At 46.5% G+C, this 17,541-nt stretch overlaps 1 long non-coding RNA gene across 1 annotated transcript in view; it reads left to right on the top strand.

The window, feature by feature from the left end:
* The window catches only part of LOC146833248 (uncharacterized), a 62,150-nt gene extending 45,708 nt beyond the window's left edge, over positions 1–16,442 (top strand). Inside the window, exon 3 of the long non-coding RNA XR_014960213.1 lies at positions 16,331–16,442. This is a non-coding gene — a long non-coding RNA (uncharacterized LOC146833248). The remainder of the gene's footprint in view (positions 1–16,330) is intronic.
* Positions 16,443–17,541: the final 1,099 nt, after the last annotated feature.

Raw genomic sequence — 17,541 nt, forward strand, 5'->3', positions numbered from 1 at the left:
AGGCTTCCAGATCAGCCTTCTCTCTTTAAGTCCCCAGTTGTTAACCGTTTCCGGAAAGGCTTTACACACTCATTTCCTCCCGTGCCTTTCATAATGCCTCAATGGGACTTTATTCTTGCCTTGACCTATCTGATGTGTGCTCCTTTTGAGCCCCTTCATAACTGTCATTTACGTCTTCCCACTATAAAGACGGCTTTCCTGGTAGCTATCACCTCAGCCAGAAGAGTGAGTGAGCTCCTGGCTCTTACTTCTAAAACTCCTTTCCTTTCTGTTCATCCGGACAAGGTGGTTTTAAGGACCTGTCCTTCTTTCTTGCCATAGGTTGTCACGCCCTTCCACATCGGGCAGTCCATCACTTTGCCCACCTTCTTTCAGCCTCCGGCCCCTTCAAAAAAAGGAAGAGAGGCTCCACCGTCTGGACCCAAAACGTGCGTTCTCGTTCTATCTGAAGCGCACACAACAGTTTCAGGTGGATGACCAGCTCTTTGTTGGCTACGTGGGTGCCAAAAAAGGTCGGGCCGTGCACAAATGAACCATCTCTCTGTGGGTCATTTTGTGCATTAAAGCGTTCCTGGCACGGAAAGTCGTGTACAGAACTGACGTCAGTGCGCATGGGTGGCGCCTAAGTAGTCTCCGTGACGTCCTCTCAGTGCTTACGACGCCAGCGACGGAGGCGGAGCCGCACAACGCCACCTACCGACGCGCAGGGGTACTGCTTTCCGGATCCAGTCTGACGCCTGGGGATATTCTAAGGTAAGGAATCTATCACTAACTAATGTCTCTAACAGATAAATTGTTACACAAGTAGTAACTTGTGCAACAGGCATAAATCCATTAAAGTCTGGGCCCCTTTATACAACGCCATAAAAAATTGTTACCCAGAGATTTTCATTTTTGATTTGTATTTTTGTATCATTAGAGAAGTCATTTAGCTTGGGTAGACATTGCTAATCCGGGCCGAATTGTTCTGGATGACATTTTTAAAATGGTGGCTGTGTTGCAGTGATGTAATATTTCAGGAACCATAAGACCTATATACTTAATTTTGGTATTAAAACATAAGTTTTAGGGGTCAAGTAGCCTTCTAGAAACAGAAATCGCTCTTCAGAGCAACCCTTCCATCATTTTTCAAAACGGCAGCTCTATAATGTGCTTTATACATCATATTAAAATTCATTTCGAAATTGTTTTTGTTTCAGGTTTTCCGTTGATTGAAATTCTTAAACATGAGTGAAGCAGGTGGTAGCAGAAGATCTTTACCTCATGAGAGTGTTGCAAACTACAAAATCTGAAGGCTCCTTCAACGTTTTATCATTGAAACAAGTGCTACAAGCCGTATACAATGAAAAAAACATAAAAGAAATTTCTCAAAAAATAGCAGAAACCCAGTGAATCCTAACAAGACTGAGTCTTCCGAGAACGCTACGACAACCAAACCCAATACACATCTACTTAGAAGATTGATCGCTACCCCTCATCCACCTCCAACAACTGATCAGAAAGCAGAGGATCTTCAATGTGTTTGTGGTTTAGCCAGAACATGGGCTAAAGGGATTGACAAAAGAAGAAAGTACAGAGTGTAGGAAAGTGCCTCTTTTTGCATGGTTACCCCTCCACTTTTTGACTGACATCTGATGCAACCTGACTTGATGTTCCCTGGGTTCCTGCCATTTAGGTTCCCAGGGCCTGTGTTCTTTCCCAAGACTGTATCTTTGTAAGCACAATTGGCACATTTCTGACCACAGGTAAGCCCTTTGTAAAAGGTACGATGGGTACCAAGGGCATTGTGACCAGAAAAGGCCTCTAAGAGCGGCAACACTTATTGTGCCGCCCTTAGAGGCCATGTACCTTAACACCCACACACTGCCTTGGCAGGCTTCATGTTTTGATGCAGAGAAAAGTGAAGAGTCGACATGGCACACATCCCTGTGTGCCATGCCTGCAACCCACTGCCTGTGGTCTAGGTAAGTCACCCCTCTAGCAGAGTGCACTAGCCCTAATGTGATGGTACAGTGGCAGGAGCCTTGTAACCCTACTATGTCTAAGACCATTCTTACACATTGTAAGTGTAGTAAATCCATAAAGAGTATATGGTCTGGGATTTGGTCATTAAGAACTCCAAAGCTCCATAATGGCTTTACTAAAAACTAAGAGGTTTGTTAGCAAACGTCTCAGCACATTAAACCCACACTGATGCCAGTGTTGGATTTAATGTAAAATGCACTCAGAGGGCATCTTAGAGATGCCCCTGAAAATTAACCAGCCCTGGTGTGGTTCCCGAATGTCTGCCTGCAATTTGCCAAAACCAGACAGGTTTCTGGACGCCTCCGCACTCTGGATCCAGAAACAAAGCCAATCCTGGGCACAGGTGTCATGCCTCCTCCCCCAGGATGGGCTGGGTCCATGAAAGGGGAAGCTTCAAAGGCCTGTCGCCTTTGGAAGTTTCCCCCAGCAATTGGCTCCCACCGGTTTTGGCCCCCACTTTGGGAGGGAGAATCAACGGAATAACCAAGCTAGATAGAGAGGTGTGCCCACCTCTGCCAACCCCACGTCTCAGGTGGGGGAGGCGAGGTGAAGCACACATCTCAGCAAGAACTCTGGCAAGTCCAGCTTCCAGCAACTCCCAGAATCCGGAGGACCTGCCCTGCTACAATCTTACCAACTCGGTCTCCCCTGAGCACTGGATTTGCTCAAGCAATGGCTTACCTCCAGAATCCGAATTCCTGTGACTCTGCTATTCTGCACTACTCTGCACCCGATGCCCATGGGCCGAGTTTGAGGCCCAAAACCACAAGGAGGTGTCCCCATCGATCCTGACTTGGGATCTGGTGATCACAATATCCCTCAAGCCTTCAAACGACGCCTGCAGCCTCAACCTGAAGGGTCCCCCTGACTGCGACCTGAGCTGGTAAAAAAATAACAGACTTCAGAAGACACCCCTGCACCCGACACCCCATGGCCTTTGGTGGCCTAACCAACGGTGTCAAGACATCCCCCAAGATCCCAAAACACCTGTCCAGCTGGTGGTCGCCTTCAGTAGGTCTCCCTGCCCGAGCCTGCAGCAGCTTTGCAAAACCAAAGGTCTCCATTGAAAAGCACAGGGTCCCCCACATCCTCTTTGCACCCTGCACCCGGCCGCCCCAGTGCCGCCGGTGGTGCAGTTCCTGTGCTAGTCGTTGGCCCCTGCAGTCCTGACCCTATTGCTTCTTTCCTAGCCTAGAGTCAGGGACCTTCCTTAGTCTCTTTCTACCATGGATCTACCTCCACGGCCTTGACGGTTTCATTCAACTGTCAAAATGTCACACCCAGGACTCTAGTGATTGCACTGATCCTCAACATGAACCTCCCCTTTGTCTCGCAAAACTAGTCACTTTCTAGACCAGAATAATTGCACTGAGCTGTAAAGGCACCTCTACTTTATCTGCCAGGTTCAACAATCTGCACTCCATTGGGGTTCCCAAACTTACACCGGTCCCTCCATGCCAATGATCTGTTTTGTCCTAATGTTAACAGTCTCCACCAGGGCCTCATTGTTTTCAATGATCCCATCTAAATTGCCCCTGCCTCTTCGTCCATGGAGTCAGTAATTATTACTTGTCTGTAGTGGTTATACTGGCCCCTCCATGTCCATCTTCTTTCTCCCCGCTATCACATTTTAGCATTTTTGATTCCATTAGGGCGGCCCTTGAAAAACTTTTATCTGCCGGAGTCAACCAGCTCCTCCAGGGCACTGCTGGTGACACTACATCCTCTGCAGTCTTCTTTTCCCCTGCTCTTATCTGCCTTTCCCAGCCACTAGCAGGACACATATAGACCTAGAAGACCACATGCTGTCTCTCTTTTACAGAGTGGGTGGAGTTCCTCCTACTTCCATTCGAACATCACACAGAAGACCCCAAAACATTCCTCTTCCATGGTTCGGGGTGTTGTCTCTGATCCTATTGTTGATACTTTAGGATCAGCTGCCCCTACCTGACCTCTTTGTAAAGAGCTCGACATGGTCCCTCTGCTCTTCTGGTGGCACAGCAACAGGCCGTATACATAGGAAAAGAAACCGCAGCACAATTAACCCCGGTAGACAAGGGCATGTTCCTGCTACTCCTGGGGACAGCTGAAGCTCGTCAAACAGGATTAAAGGTTCTGTACTCTCCTCCACTAGATTCAGTGTATTGTGTCCATGCTCCTCTGGATGCTACTCTCAGTTCTCAAGTAGACCACAAGGTTCATAGACAGCCATTTCCCTTAGAGTGGCCACGTTGCATTGTGTTAAGCTTGGAACGTCCCACATGCTCCAGAAAGGTGATCATCTTTTCTTATTGATTGAGGAAGAATCTTTGGTTGGAAAGTTTGGGATTCACGTTGTTGGAGTAGTTTTGAGTAACACAGCTTGAGAAGCTGTTCTCTTGAAAGTAAATAAACTTGTCGGAATAAATCAATTCTTCAGATTACATTAAATGTCAACAAGATAGGGACAAATAATGTTTTACCTCGGGGTGTGAATCTGTGGCCGCATACCTACCACTAATGAAGGTCAGAATCTTTTTTTTTTGTCTGTCTGCTACTTCCAGTGGCCCACAACTCTTGTACCGGTGCCTGTGTACACAGATGGACCGAAGAAGTCAGAACTTTGAAAAAGTATGCAGAGGTTAACGGCACTGATAAGTCTGGCTCCCCACCTTACATGGATAATTTGAGGAGGGCTGCAGTGCATGAGGAATGGATGTGGAGGTGCACATTCTCTATTTGTCGTCTTTTAGCCCAAATAGAATGCCTCCAAAAAAAAAAGTAGTAGTTTCAGGAAGGGCTCGTATATCAGAAACCCTTCACCTGCAAAACTACAGGATTAGCAGCAATGAACATCCAAATGCACATGGTGTCAATCAGCCACTGAGTATAGTATTTAGATTCTAATATTATTGGCCACATAGATACCTTGGTATTTACAATGTGGCCTTATTAGGCACCTACTGTATAAAAGATTACTTGTGCATTGCTTGTGGATGGGATTTGTCATACCTAGTAGAGTGAAGGAGGAAACTATTCCAAATCTTTGGTGCCAGAGTTATATCAGTTCTCCCATTCTATTGCTGCATCTTCTTTCCATTATTCGTCTGTTGTAAAGGAAAGGTGGGTGCTGTTGCGTTGATACTTGATACAGCTGCACATGCGTTGCATGAAGCAAATATCTTGTACACTGTTGGGTACTATTTTGGAAGGATAAGATTGATTTAATGCGTGAATGTTATGTGAGCACCACTTGAAATGAGAAGATGCTGTCCTCTTCCTTTGTATTATGCCCCTTCTCGGAGAAACCAGTAGGTAACATTTCCTCTGTCATTAAGCACGAGGATACAGACTGGGAGGATCTAAGATACTCACGTGCACACCCACAAACTAACACGCTGAAATCACATCCCACTGTGCCATGGTCCCCTTCTCGGTGGCAAACAGACCCCTCTTTGCGATGCCGGGCAATCCATATGTAGACACGCTCTCCAAGATTCCCCAGCTACTGCTGCACATGCCTCATTTCCAGAACGGGGGCACACTGTACACAGTGCATACAAGAATGCCTTTACTAAGCAATCTCCCAAGACATTGAGATTGCACAGGCCACTTTGACAAGCCAATTTATAATGGCCAAGCCTGTGCCTGGATCGCACTTCTCGATTGATCCCTGAAATGCTATTAAATTCTGGAGTGAATTTGATAACCAAATTTGATAGCTTAAGATGTACATTCCCAGTGCCCACTTTGGCCATACTTATACTCTTTATTAAGGATTCTAGGATGGTAGCTGTATTACAATATAGATTAATTTATTGAATGTACTTAACCAAGGCTGTAAATGTTATAAATAACCTATTTTCTTCACCTTAACAAGATTGTAATTCTATGTGTTTAGTTAGGCTACCTTCAATAACTTCAAAGAAATATTAATTAAGGGACACTATATGTTGCTAAATAGTTATCTTTGTATTTCTCTCATGTTAAATGTGTATATTTAAATATAAAAATGTAACATGTGTACTTGTAAAGCGCACGTTCACCTGGAGGCATCTTGGCGCAGAATGACAGATGTTCAGTGTGACCCAACTCAGTGGTACTCATTTTATCAGCCTCGGATGGGTGAAAGGCTGAGTGGACCCATTGGGATATGAACCTGTGACCATGAGATTGAACACAGGCCCCTGCAGTGGACGCATTTGTCCCCTGAGCCACCAGACCCTGAGGTAATGTATGACCACAAAGCAAGTGCAGCTATAATAAGGATGAAAGAGAGGGGACCAGGGACAACTGTATGACAGAAGAGAAAGGAACAAGGAGAAGGAAGCAGCATGCAAGCCGAATTAGAGGATGGAGCGAGAACGAAGCAGGATAAGAAAGGGTAGAACACCCTCTGGGTGAGAACTAGGTCAATCAATTTATAGGAGAAAGCAGCTAGGCTGGGGTCCTGGATAGCAGGATTCCAGCCAGACTAAGTCGAAAACAGTGAAACATCAGCAAAAAGTGGGGGTAACTATAAGAAACAGATCCTACTCTCCTACACATGGTACTAGGTGTAGTTTGGTGTAGTGCACCTACCCACCCTAGTGATCCTAAACTTCCAAAGATTGGAGAAAGGGTTGTGCTAAGACCCTTGATAACCAATCTAAAAAGTTCAGTAGAACTTACTTGATAAAGTATTTATATGTACCTAGCTAGTGATGGTTTCACATGTAACCTTCACTTGATTAAGTGGTAAAACAGTGCAGGCTTTAATCCCAACCACTACACACAAATGTAGGAGGCTGCCTTAGTATATGGTACACACTTAAGAGTGATGCACCTTGCTCTAATCCAAGCAACCCTTATGGTGATTCTAGTGGTCTTTAATAACCTCAGGCTTTCAAAGTTGTAGCTGGGGAGAGCAGCCTTCAGGCTTATCTTGAAAGAGTGTAAAGCAGCTTGGTTTACCACATGTAATCAATAGTGTAGATTAGATGAAAAAGAACCACTCAGTGTTTATGAAAAATAAGGCTACTTATTATACAACATAGTCACTATCACATTGGTATAGCCGAAGATATCAACAATACACATGAAAATACTTCAAATAAATCGGGAAAGTGGCACTAATATACACTGGTCTCCAGAAGAGGTCAAACCACATTCTAAAGAAGTGGAATGGGAACTGCAAGGAAGAACAGGAATTGGACCAAAGGGTTCAGAGGAGAAACAGGAACCACCCAAGGTAAGTAACAAGGAACCCAACGGAGGCTGTGTGCAGAGTGTTAACACAGCTATATGCCTAATGGAAGTCAGTGGAGAAGTCACAATTACAGTTTTAAAGAGAATGAACCATTCCCAAAGGATCCCAAAGAAACCCTTTGAAGGATAGAAAGTTGGAGAGCCACCCCACTCCTGGATGCCCCAGGAACCTGATTACCTGCACCAGGGAAGCCGGATGCATAGAGGTTAAGTGGAGTCGGAACCTCTGTATACTACTATGGTAAACTTGGGAAGAAAGGCCTCTGGAGAAGTCTCCGAAGATCTCCAGTGGAATCCAAGGGTGAATTCTTCAAGAGGAGAACCTGCAAGCAGAGGGAACAGAGTCTTTGTCACTCGGAGGTAACCAGGATACATGGAAGCACAATGCCCACCCTTGCCAGGGAGCACAGGAGAGCTGTTGAGGACCATTTTGGTTCAGCTGTGGGGACCAGGCGACACTGAAGAAGACCAGGAGCTGTCCCACTTGAGATGTCAGTGTCTAGGTGCTCGGTTTCTGGCAGGAGCGCCAATAAGCCTTGGTAGCCGCAACTGGTGTGGATGACAAGATGCAATTGTTGGAACCAGCAAGGTCCAAGGGACTCTCTAAGTGCAGGAGAGTCGGGTAGGTCTAGAGAAAGCAGGGGAGCCCACCAAAGCAGGGGAAGACCTTCGAGAGGACACCCACGCCAAAGGCACTTGATTCACAGGAGGACCTCAGGCAGCTCACCAAAGCTTGAGGCCCACGGTGCAAGGGATGCAGTGAGAATGGTGGTCTTCAAGGGATAAAGTGGTGGATGCTGGAGCTTCTTGTAGCCCAAAGATCTCTGGAGTGCAGAGCTAACAAGCCTTGGCAACAGCAAGTTGACTCGGTGCGCAGGGGTTTGGTCCCAGTGGCTCTGACAAGGGATACTGTCCGCCAAATTGCAAGGAAGACAGGTGAGGCCTTTGGAGAACCACAGAACCACCACTTGTGTTGCTGGGCCTCAGGACAGCAGACTGTTCCGCTTTATGGTGCCTGCAGATGCAGGGTAGTGACTCCTTCATTCCAAGGGAGATGTCTTATGATGTCCTTGATACCTACTGGTCTTCTGGGTAACCTGAGCAAAGCACAGATGAGGCAGAAGACTTGCAGAACAGCGAGACCAAGAGCAGCGAGTTTTTGATTCATGCTGTCTCGGTTCACAGCGAAGCCCAACAAAGTCCAAGTGTCTAGACAGTCAGAGTGTCTTGGTTTCAGAGGTGAGTCTTGTCCATGACAAATCTGAGAACCCACCCATGGGGGAGCCCTTAAATACCCAACGAAAGGGTTGGAACAACTGGCTGGACAGAGGGGGGGGGATACTCCCCTGTCCTTTATCCAGTTTCGCGTTGGGGCGGGAACCAAGGATTCATGAGCTTGCTCAAACTGGTGTATTGAAGGAGGACACCAAATGTGCCCTTCAATGTAGTCAGGTGGCACTGGAATCCGCCCCCATCCTAACCCAATACACTAAGTCCTGCCTGGGATGTGGTCACACCTCCCTATGACAGGAACATTGTTCTATCTTCCCCCTACTCGAGCTCAGCAGCAGGAGGAGGGCAGAATAGTGTCTGTGGTCTGCAGCTGGCACTAGCTTGCTGGCAGACCCTGAAAGGCTCTAACCAGGAGAACAGGGGGCTCCCCTATGGGCTCCCCAGTACATGGGATCATACTTCCAACAGTGGAATCGGTGTTGGGGTATGAGTCTAACATGTTTGATACCAAGACCAGGTTCGCACAGCTAATATATAGCCAGACATTTTGTAATGACTGATGTCCACTATATGCCTTAAAATGGCTAACCACACATACAAAGCCTGGAGAATCAACTCTGGGGTTAGTAGGGGTGTCCTGCTCATGCAAGGGGCACCCTAACGCTTATAACCAGGCACCCTGCCCTCAGGACTGAAGGTCCTACCATAGGGGTGACATTTGGGTTTTAAGTGTAGTGACCTCAGATATAAGGAAACGTTTAACTGTCGTGAGAGCTGCAAGCACCACCTTGTACAAGCGTCAATGTCAGGTTTGTAGTCCGAGTTTAAGTGGACTCCCATGGGTGGCACGATACATGATGCAGCCCATGGGATACCCCTGGTGTACCTGTGTCCTTGGTACCTTAGTACAATATATTAGGGACTTATAAGGGTACACCAGTAGTCAATTGTGGTGGTACAAATGTACTTACTAGAGCCATTTTGGGAGCAAGAGCACAGATGCTGGGTTCCGAGTTAGCAGGATCTCCGCAAACTACAGTCAAAACATACTGACAACAGGCAAAAAGTAGGGGTAACCACGTAAGCAGATCCTACTTTCCTACAACATGTATGTTCCAACCACTGATGTTCTCAGATGGATGCATGCCTTTGATCTCACATGTAAGGCTCAGTATCTGAATGATCAGTCTAGAGCAGTGACTCTACTAAGTTGCCTCCTTCGCAAGGGTCTGAAGTCATTGACTGTATACCTAAGAAAGACCAGCCAAGTACTTGCAGAGGTTCTCTGAGAACAAGAAGGTGGATGGATGGTTTTTGAGAATTGGGTCCATGACAATATGAGAAACTGGAATGGAAGCAAATGATTACCAGTCCCTAAATCTGGTGATGATAGCTGAGCGTCTCAGGGAGGAGTGCTCTAACCGACTCACAATATTTGTTTTGACCTTGCTGAGAGGGATCCCGAGAAACTTGCAGTGTTGGCAGATAAGTGGCTTGCCTACAGTGTGAACAAGGGGCATGGGAAACACAGTTCGAAGCCTAAGGGGGGCGGGGGGAGAACTCCCAGCAGCCTGGCCCTAAACCAGAGTGGTAGTGCAAGTGTGCTTTCATTGGGAGCAGACATGAAGGAAGACTTAACTGAGTTTAACTTAGTCACCTGCGACATCTGGGAACTAAACCTAGAACCCCTTACTTGCATTTAAATTGGGACACCCACCGCTGTTTGGCGGGTCCGCTTCCCGGCGCAGGTCCGTTTTCAGCGCCATCTTGGATGGGGATGGCTCAACACTAACGCTGATTGGCTGGTATCGCGCTCTAGTCGCCAGGAGGACGCTAGGCGGATACTTAAGAGAGGTAAATCTCCTGCTCTCTCTCTATAGCTGGCAGCTGATCTGTGCATGTTCTTAATGCACTGCAGGAACCGAGCTGCTGCTCGTTTTTAATATTGCCTCGTTTGTGTCATTTATTTTAAATTCCTCATTTATTATACCCTGCTTTTAACTAGCGCTTATTGCACCTGGCCCTTACTTGCATTTAAATTGGGACACCCACCGCTGTTTGGCGGGTCCGCTTCCCGGCGCAGGTCCGTTTTCAGCGCCATCTTGGATGGGGATGGCTCAACACTAACGCTGATTGGCTGGTATCGCGCTCTAGTCGCCAGGAGGACGCTAGGCGGATACTTAAGAGAGGTAAATCTCCTGCTCTCTCTCTATAGCTGGCAGCTGATCTGTGCATGTTCTTAATGCACTGCAGGAACCGAGCTGCTGCTCGTTTTTAATATTGCCTCGTTTGTGTCATTTATTTTAAATTCCTCATTTATTATACCCTGCTTTTAACTAGCGCTTATTGCACCTGGCCCTTACTTGCATTTAAATTGGGACACCCACCGCTGTTTGGCGGGTCCGCTTCCCGGCGCAGGTCCGTTTTCAGCGCCATCTTGGATGGGGATGGCTCAACACTAACGCTGATTGGCTGGTATCGCGCTCTAGTCGCCAGGAGGACGCTAGGCGGATACTTAAGAGAATCATGCAGACGCGCTGCGGATACGCGCTGCGGGGACGCCAGACTGACGCCGGAGTTACGCCAGAGTTCAGCCCGTCTGCGCCCGTCCGCGCTGAGGACGCGCTGCAGGACGGGCTGGACCCTGGGCCCTCCGACGTTCATCCTTCCCCTCCATTAGAGATTCTGTATGGTACTCTTCTTTCTTTGAGACCTCGTGCACTTTGTTGCCATCACCGGCTTAGACCTGAAGTCCTGAGCCGGGCCCGTTTATGTCCCTCTTGCAATAGTTTTTTTACTCGTCCTACTCAATCCGGTACTCGTGCTACCCCTCTTCAGTCTACCAGCCACATCTGTCAACCCAAACAGGGTTTTTTGGTCAATGCTCGTTCCCTGATTAAACATGGGATCGAATTTCATGATTTCGTCAGTCTGAGGAATCCAGACTGGGTCTTTGTCACTGAAACTTGGGCTTCTGAGTCCGCTGGTCATGATTTGCTTTTGGCTATACCTGAAGGATACACCTTTCTAAGATTAGACAGAGAACGTTGTAGAGGAGGTGGAATAGCCATTCTTTTTAAATCTACTCTCTCCTGCATAATAAAACCTGTATCAGTTTCTACAGATCCTTTTGAAGCGCTTTATTTTTGTATTACGCACACTCCGGTGAGCTCTTTTTCTGGCATATTACTCTATAGACCCCCTGGGTCTAGAGTCAACTTCTGCCCAGAACTTTTTAGAATTTTAGAACCCTATTTTGGTAGGCCTTACTTTACCATTTTGGGCGACATCAATTTCCATTTAGAGGATTCTATATCAAAAGACACCTCCTCTCTGATTAATTCCTTGGAGGCATGTGATTTTGTCCAACTCGTTCTTCATCCGACCCACCAGGCGGGGCACACTCTTGACGGGATCTTCACCAACGATTCCAGACTAGAAGTCGGTTTGCCGGTACCAATTACATGGTCTGACCATTTAGCAGTCCCGCTGTCCCTAGACATTTCCTGTCCTGATGTCACGGCTGACACTGGTAAAAAACAATCTAAAAGGAGCTTCAAAAATTTTACTAAGGAGACACTTGCACCTTTTATCCGCAACATCAGTATTTCAACTAAACAGAAGGTTGATGACTCGGCTCAAGATTTAACTGATGCCATTATCAAAGCTGCTGATGAGCTAGCCCCCCCTTCCTTTAAATCTGCAGCTAGACTGAAGCCATCCGCCCCTTGGTTTTCTGCCGATCTGCGGTTGCTCAGACAAAAATGTAGACAGAAGGAACGTGGCTGGCGTAAATCTTGGGATTTAAAAGATAGAGAAGGCTATAAGAGTCTACTACGGGAGTATAGAAAGCGAATCATTAAGGAAAAACAGGACTATTTTTCTAATTTAACCTGTTCGTTAACATCCTCCAGAGAGCTTTTTAAAATTGTAGACTCCCTTTGCTCCCTTCAGGTTCCTGATCCAGTAGTTGCTTCCCAGGAGCTATGTGACGATATATCGAACTTTTTTTATACAAAGATAGACGATATTTACACAGCCCTAAAGACGCAGAGGAACTCACTCAGTTTGGAGGATTCCGTGCAAATCACACGATTGGAGGCCTGGAATGTAGATTCCCCTCAGTCCCTTGAACACTTCCCGGCTCTTACGCTAGAAGATCTCAACAGCCTGTTGGATAAAACTAAATCTTCATCTCCCCTTGACCCACTGCCCCTCAAGGTGCTTAAAAACTGCAGAGAAATCATTCTTCCTCCGATGCTTGAGGTAATGAATGGAGCCTTGGAACAGGGCATTTTTCCATCACTTTGGAAGAGAGCCATCGTAAAGCCGCTTTTGAAAAAGACCACCTTGGACCCTGGAGTGCTGAAAAATTTTAGACCCATCTCTCTGCTGCCAGCCCCTGCTAAGATGTTGGAGACCCACTTGAACTTCCATCTTTCGAACTTCCTCGACGCCTCTGGCTTCTTGGATGGGTCCCAACACGGCTTTAGAAAGCTACATAGCACGGAGTCTGCATTGACAAAAGTCATGGATAACATCCGCAGAAAAGTAGATTTGGGTCTTACCTCCGTACTGGTGCTGCTTGATCTTTCAGCAGCTTTCGACACCCTGTCTCCCCTGACTTTAACATCCAGGTTAAGGGAGGCAGGGGTAGTCGGACCAGCGCTCAGTCTCATGAGCTCCTTCTTACAACATCGAGAGCAACGTGTCATGCTAGGTGAATACCTCTCCCCTGTCAAGTCGTTGCAATGTGGGGTGCCACAGGGGTCGGCATTGAGCCCGACCCTGTTTAACATCTATGTGGCCCCCCTTGCAAGACTTGTAAGATCTCAGGGGATGGAGGTAGTGTCGTATGCGGACGACACGCAGATTATGGTATCCCTGACCCACTCTGTCAGTAAAACTGCCTCTAACTTTAGGGCCTGCATGCAACTTGTTGCAGATTGGATGGTCTCCAACTCCCTAAAGTTGAACGGGGACAAGACAGAGGTCCTGGTCTTTGGCAAGGACCAGGACATATGGTCAGATGACTGGTGGCCCCCCTCTTTAGGCAGCTGCCCTATACCTACCAAATCTGCTAGAAACCTAGGTGTCATCTTTGACACCCAGCTCTCCATGGAGCTACAGGTGAATAGAACGGTGGCGACCTGTTGGGGTGTCATCAAGACCCTAAAAAGGATTGTGAATTATTTGTCCCCTCAGGCGCGGAAACAGGTGGTGATTGCCCTTGTTGGCTCAAGGCTCGATTACTGTAACTCTGTGTACGCCGGGGCCAACAAGGGCTTGCTCCAGCGTCTACAGGTCATACAGAACGCTGCAGCGCGGTTTGCCCTCGCTTTGCCCTGGTTGTCATCAATGACCTTAGCGAGGAAGAACCTCCATTGGCTCCCCATTCCGTCAAGGATCACTTTCAAACTTCTTTGCCTTACATTTAAGGCTCTAACTGCAGGCTCGGCTGATGCTCTTGGTTCATTACTTACCAGATATGTTCCGAGTAGATATTTACGTTCCAGCGAGCAACACCAACTGGTAATCCCCAGAGCCAAGAAGGTTAGATGGGGGTCCAAAGCTTTTTCCATATTGGCACCTCTAATGTGGAATTCACTCCCCCTTGAAATCAAACGACTTCCTTCCCTTGACCTCTTTAGGAAGTCCTTGAAAACTTGGCTCTTTATTAAGGCATACCAGTAGGTTCTGTTTCTGTCTGCTATCAGCTCTATATTTTGGTTTAGGCGCCTTGACGCCCACTGGGCATAGTTGCGCATTATAAATAATATTTCATTCATTCATTCATTAAGCATATTCACTCCAACTCAAGGGGGTATAGGAGTGTGGCAAGTATCAATGGAAGGAAGGTTCCTGCCGTGAGGGATACTGGTACCCACAGGACTATGGTTGTACGGAAAGATCTCAAACCCGAGGAGATCATCCCCGGTTCCAACGGTTATGGACTTGTAGCTACCGGTGATGGCAAGGAGTACCCTCTTGCCAGAGTGGAGGTAGAGGTGAATGGCAAGGCAGCCATGGTTAACATGGGGGTGCGAGAGAAGCTGTGTGCTGGGTGGTTTCTGGGGAATTATCTGGTTCAACCCGGGTTAGTTCCAGTACCTGAGGCCTATATGGCCTGGATTTCATGAACTGTGCTCAATAGGGCACAGATGGTAAAACAACTTCTTAGTGAGGTGGGGGCCACTCTAGTAGAAGAGACACTAGAGAGGAATAGGCTGGAACAAGAACCAAGGACCGATTCTATGAAGACACCTGTCCTGGTGTCTGCACCTCCAGCTCCAGCTGGAGAGGAGGGTGAGCCTCCAGAGGCTGGGTCCTTGCCAGAGCTGCAGCAGCTGGTGGTGGCAAGAGGACCGTCCCATGAGTTTTTTAAGGCACAGGCTGAGGGTCCTACACTTGTTGGCCTGTGCAAGACTGCTCAGAAACAAGTCTCTACTGGAGTAGTCAGAAAGTACAGGGTGGCTTAAGAAGATGGACTTCTTTACAGTGAGCCCACTGATCTAGAGCCAGGAGCCGGCACAATGTTGGTGGTTCCTCAGGTGCGGTACCTTTAGCTGGTCACTTTGGCATCAAAAAGACAAAAGGTATGTTATCACCTGTTTTACCGGCCAAGAGTTGGTCAGAATATGGAGAGGTTTTGCTGTACCTGTCTGGTCTGTCAGGCTAGCGGCAAGTCTGGTGGCAAGACGAAAGCACCTTTGGTGCCCCTACCTGTTGTGGGGGTACCCTTCAAGAGGGTGGGGATTGATGTAGTTGGTCCGTTGGAACCTCCATCCTCCTCAGGCAACCATTACATTCTTGTTGTGGTGGATAATGCCGCCAGGTCTTACGACAAGCTCCTCACCTAAACTCCAGGTTTTTCCAGTTTGGTGACAACTATTTCCTTATCCCAATGAGAACTGACGGAATGGCAGTTTAGATAAACACAGTGCCACTTTGGAAGTTCTCAGGGGGATAGGGGATTGGGATGAGAGACATTAGAAAAGATGAGGAGAAATACCAGAGTCTCACAGGGATTCAGGACGAGCTTTTGGCATTCAGGATTTGGGTTCTGGATGTGACCTAGCTGCTTCAGGAGATGGGGGTTTATCTACTGTGTTCCACTTTGGTTGTATTCAGTTACTGGAATAAAAGCACATACATTACCAAACTAAAATACCTGAAGTACATCAAACTCTTCTAAAACATATCCTACCTAGATTTGTGAAATAAGGGCTTTAACAGTGGGAAGCATGTTCTGTTCTGAAAGGTTCGAACTAGGCTAAACATTAAGACAGTTTCTTAAGGTATCATAAGAACACTGTGAACAGAATATACGCATTAGTAAGCTAGCAATATATTCCCATTGCGACATCATTGTGACATCATTCAACACATACGTTTTTATACATGTACTGTACCTAACATACTTATGCTGGGCACTTCTTCTCAAAGTCACTAATAAAGAGAGAAATAAAAAGAAAATACAATGCGAGAAATTGTCTTAATCATACAATATTTTTGCTCATACCAATAACAATTGTGCTCAATAACTATTGTGCTAAAAAAATGCACAAGTTCAATGATAGTCCATTTGTACGTGCACACGAGTTCAAGGATAGTCTACTTGCTTTGTCCTGCTGGTCTGAAATTTATGATTTCCCTCTTCACTGCAAATTCTAGCTCGTTTTCTGTGAGTTGTTGTTTATGCACAATTGTTAAAGTCTCTTGTGCACATTTCCTTAAAGTAAGGGATAACAAATCAAATTTGAGCTTATTGGGTTTTCTGGTCAGTTTTTACCTTGAAGAAACTGTTCTGCTTCTGATGTTTCTTTTTATTGTGATTCTATTACAGGCTCTGCGGTAGAAGTCACTGGAGCGAAAGGCAGGGAAGGACGTGTCCAGAGGCCGCCAAGAGACATTGGGTCCAGAAGAAGGAATGCCGAAAGAAGCCTCCGGGGAAACTGAGGAACTGGAGCCAGGTAACTGCTTCAATTCAACGAGGCTGAGCAATGAGTCCATGCGGGGAGCGGTTTAAATACCCTTGCCGCTAATTTCCCTACACGTGTTGAACGTTGCAGTGCTTTGCAGTTTACACGCCATTACAGTAACAGTTTACACGTGTATCTGGAACTGCCGGTTTTGGAAGAGGGAAGCTTGTATCTTATTTACATATTTGTACATGTGCTTAAGTGAAATACACGGTTTAGATGATCGTGATTACATCCCTTATACAGTAATAACAAGAACATGTACTTTAAGAATTAAACAGTTGTGATAGACACTGAAATTAATCAATCTTTTATTCAGCATTTTAATGAATGTGAGTTCACAACACTCTACTTCGGGGTGAGGTGTGCAAAGATTTGGTGGTGCCCATAACAGTTCTCCTCCCCAAAGGCCTCCTCACAGGACGGGGTTTGTCAGGATGAAGAGCATGAAAGCATTGTACAAGACGGGGCGCATGCAGATAGGATGCTGGTTCCCATGATCTTTCAGATGGGTCATAACCTTTCAAATCAAGTAGATAGTACAATTTATCTCAAATCAGTTAGCATCTAAAATGCGCTGTACTTTGTTTTCTGGATGATCACCCATTATTACTGGCGGTGGAGGGTTATCATTGTGTCAAAGTATGGTAAGGTTTTATGAGTGATTTATGTAATACTGGATGTATTGAATATTCATCTGGTAATTGCACCTGTAAAGGAGCTGGATTCAAGATTTGTTTAATAGGGAAGGGACCAATAAATCGTGGTTGCAATTTTTGGGGACCGTCTAGATAAATGTTGCATGTAGATAGCCAAACTAATTCGCCGACTTTATACGATGGTTCTGAAGTTCTGTGTTTATCACCTTGTGTTTTTTGTACTGACTTTATTTTGCGCTAAACATTTTCATGCTTTTTGCTGTATGAGTTGTAACTGTTCGAATCTGTCTGATACAGAGGGCATGACACAAGATTGTAATGGGAGTGAAGGTGTTATAGAACGAGGATGGTAACCAGTAAGGAAGTAAAAGGGGGAGAAACCCAGTGCAGCATGAGTTCTGTTGTAAGAGAATTCA

The sequence above is a fragment of the Triturus cristatus genome, chromosome 4_2, assembly GCF_964204655.1.
Source record: "Triturus cristatus chromosome 4_2, aTriCri1.1, whole genome shotgun sequence".
Classification (NCBI taxonomy): Eukaryota; Metazoa; Chordata; class Amphibia; order Caudata; family Salamandridae; genus Triturus; species Triturus cristatus.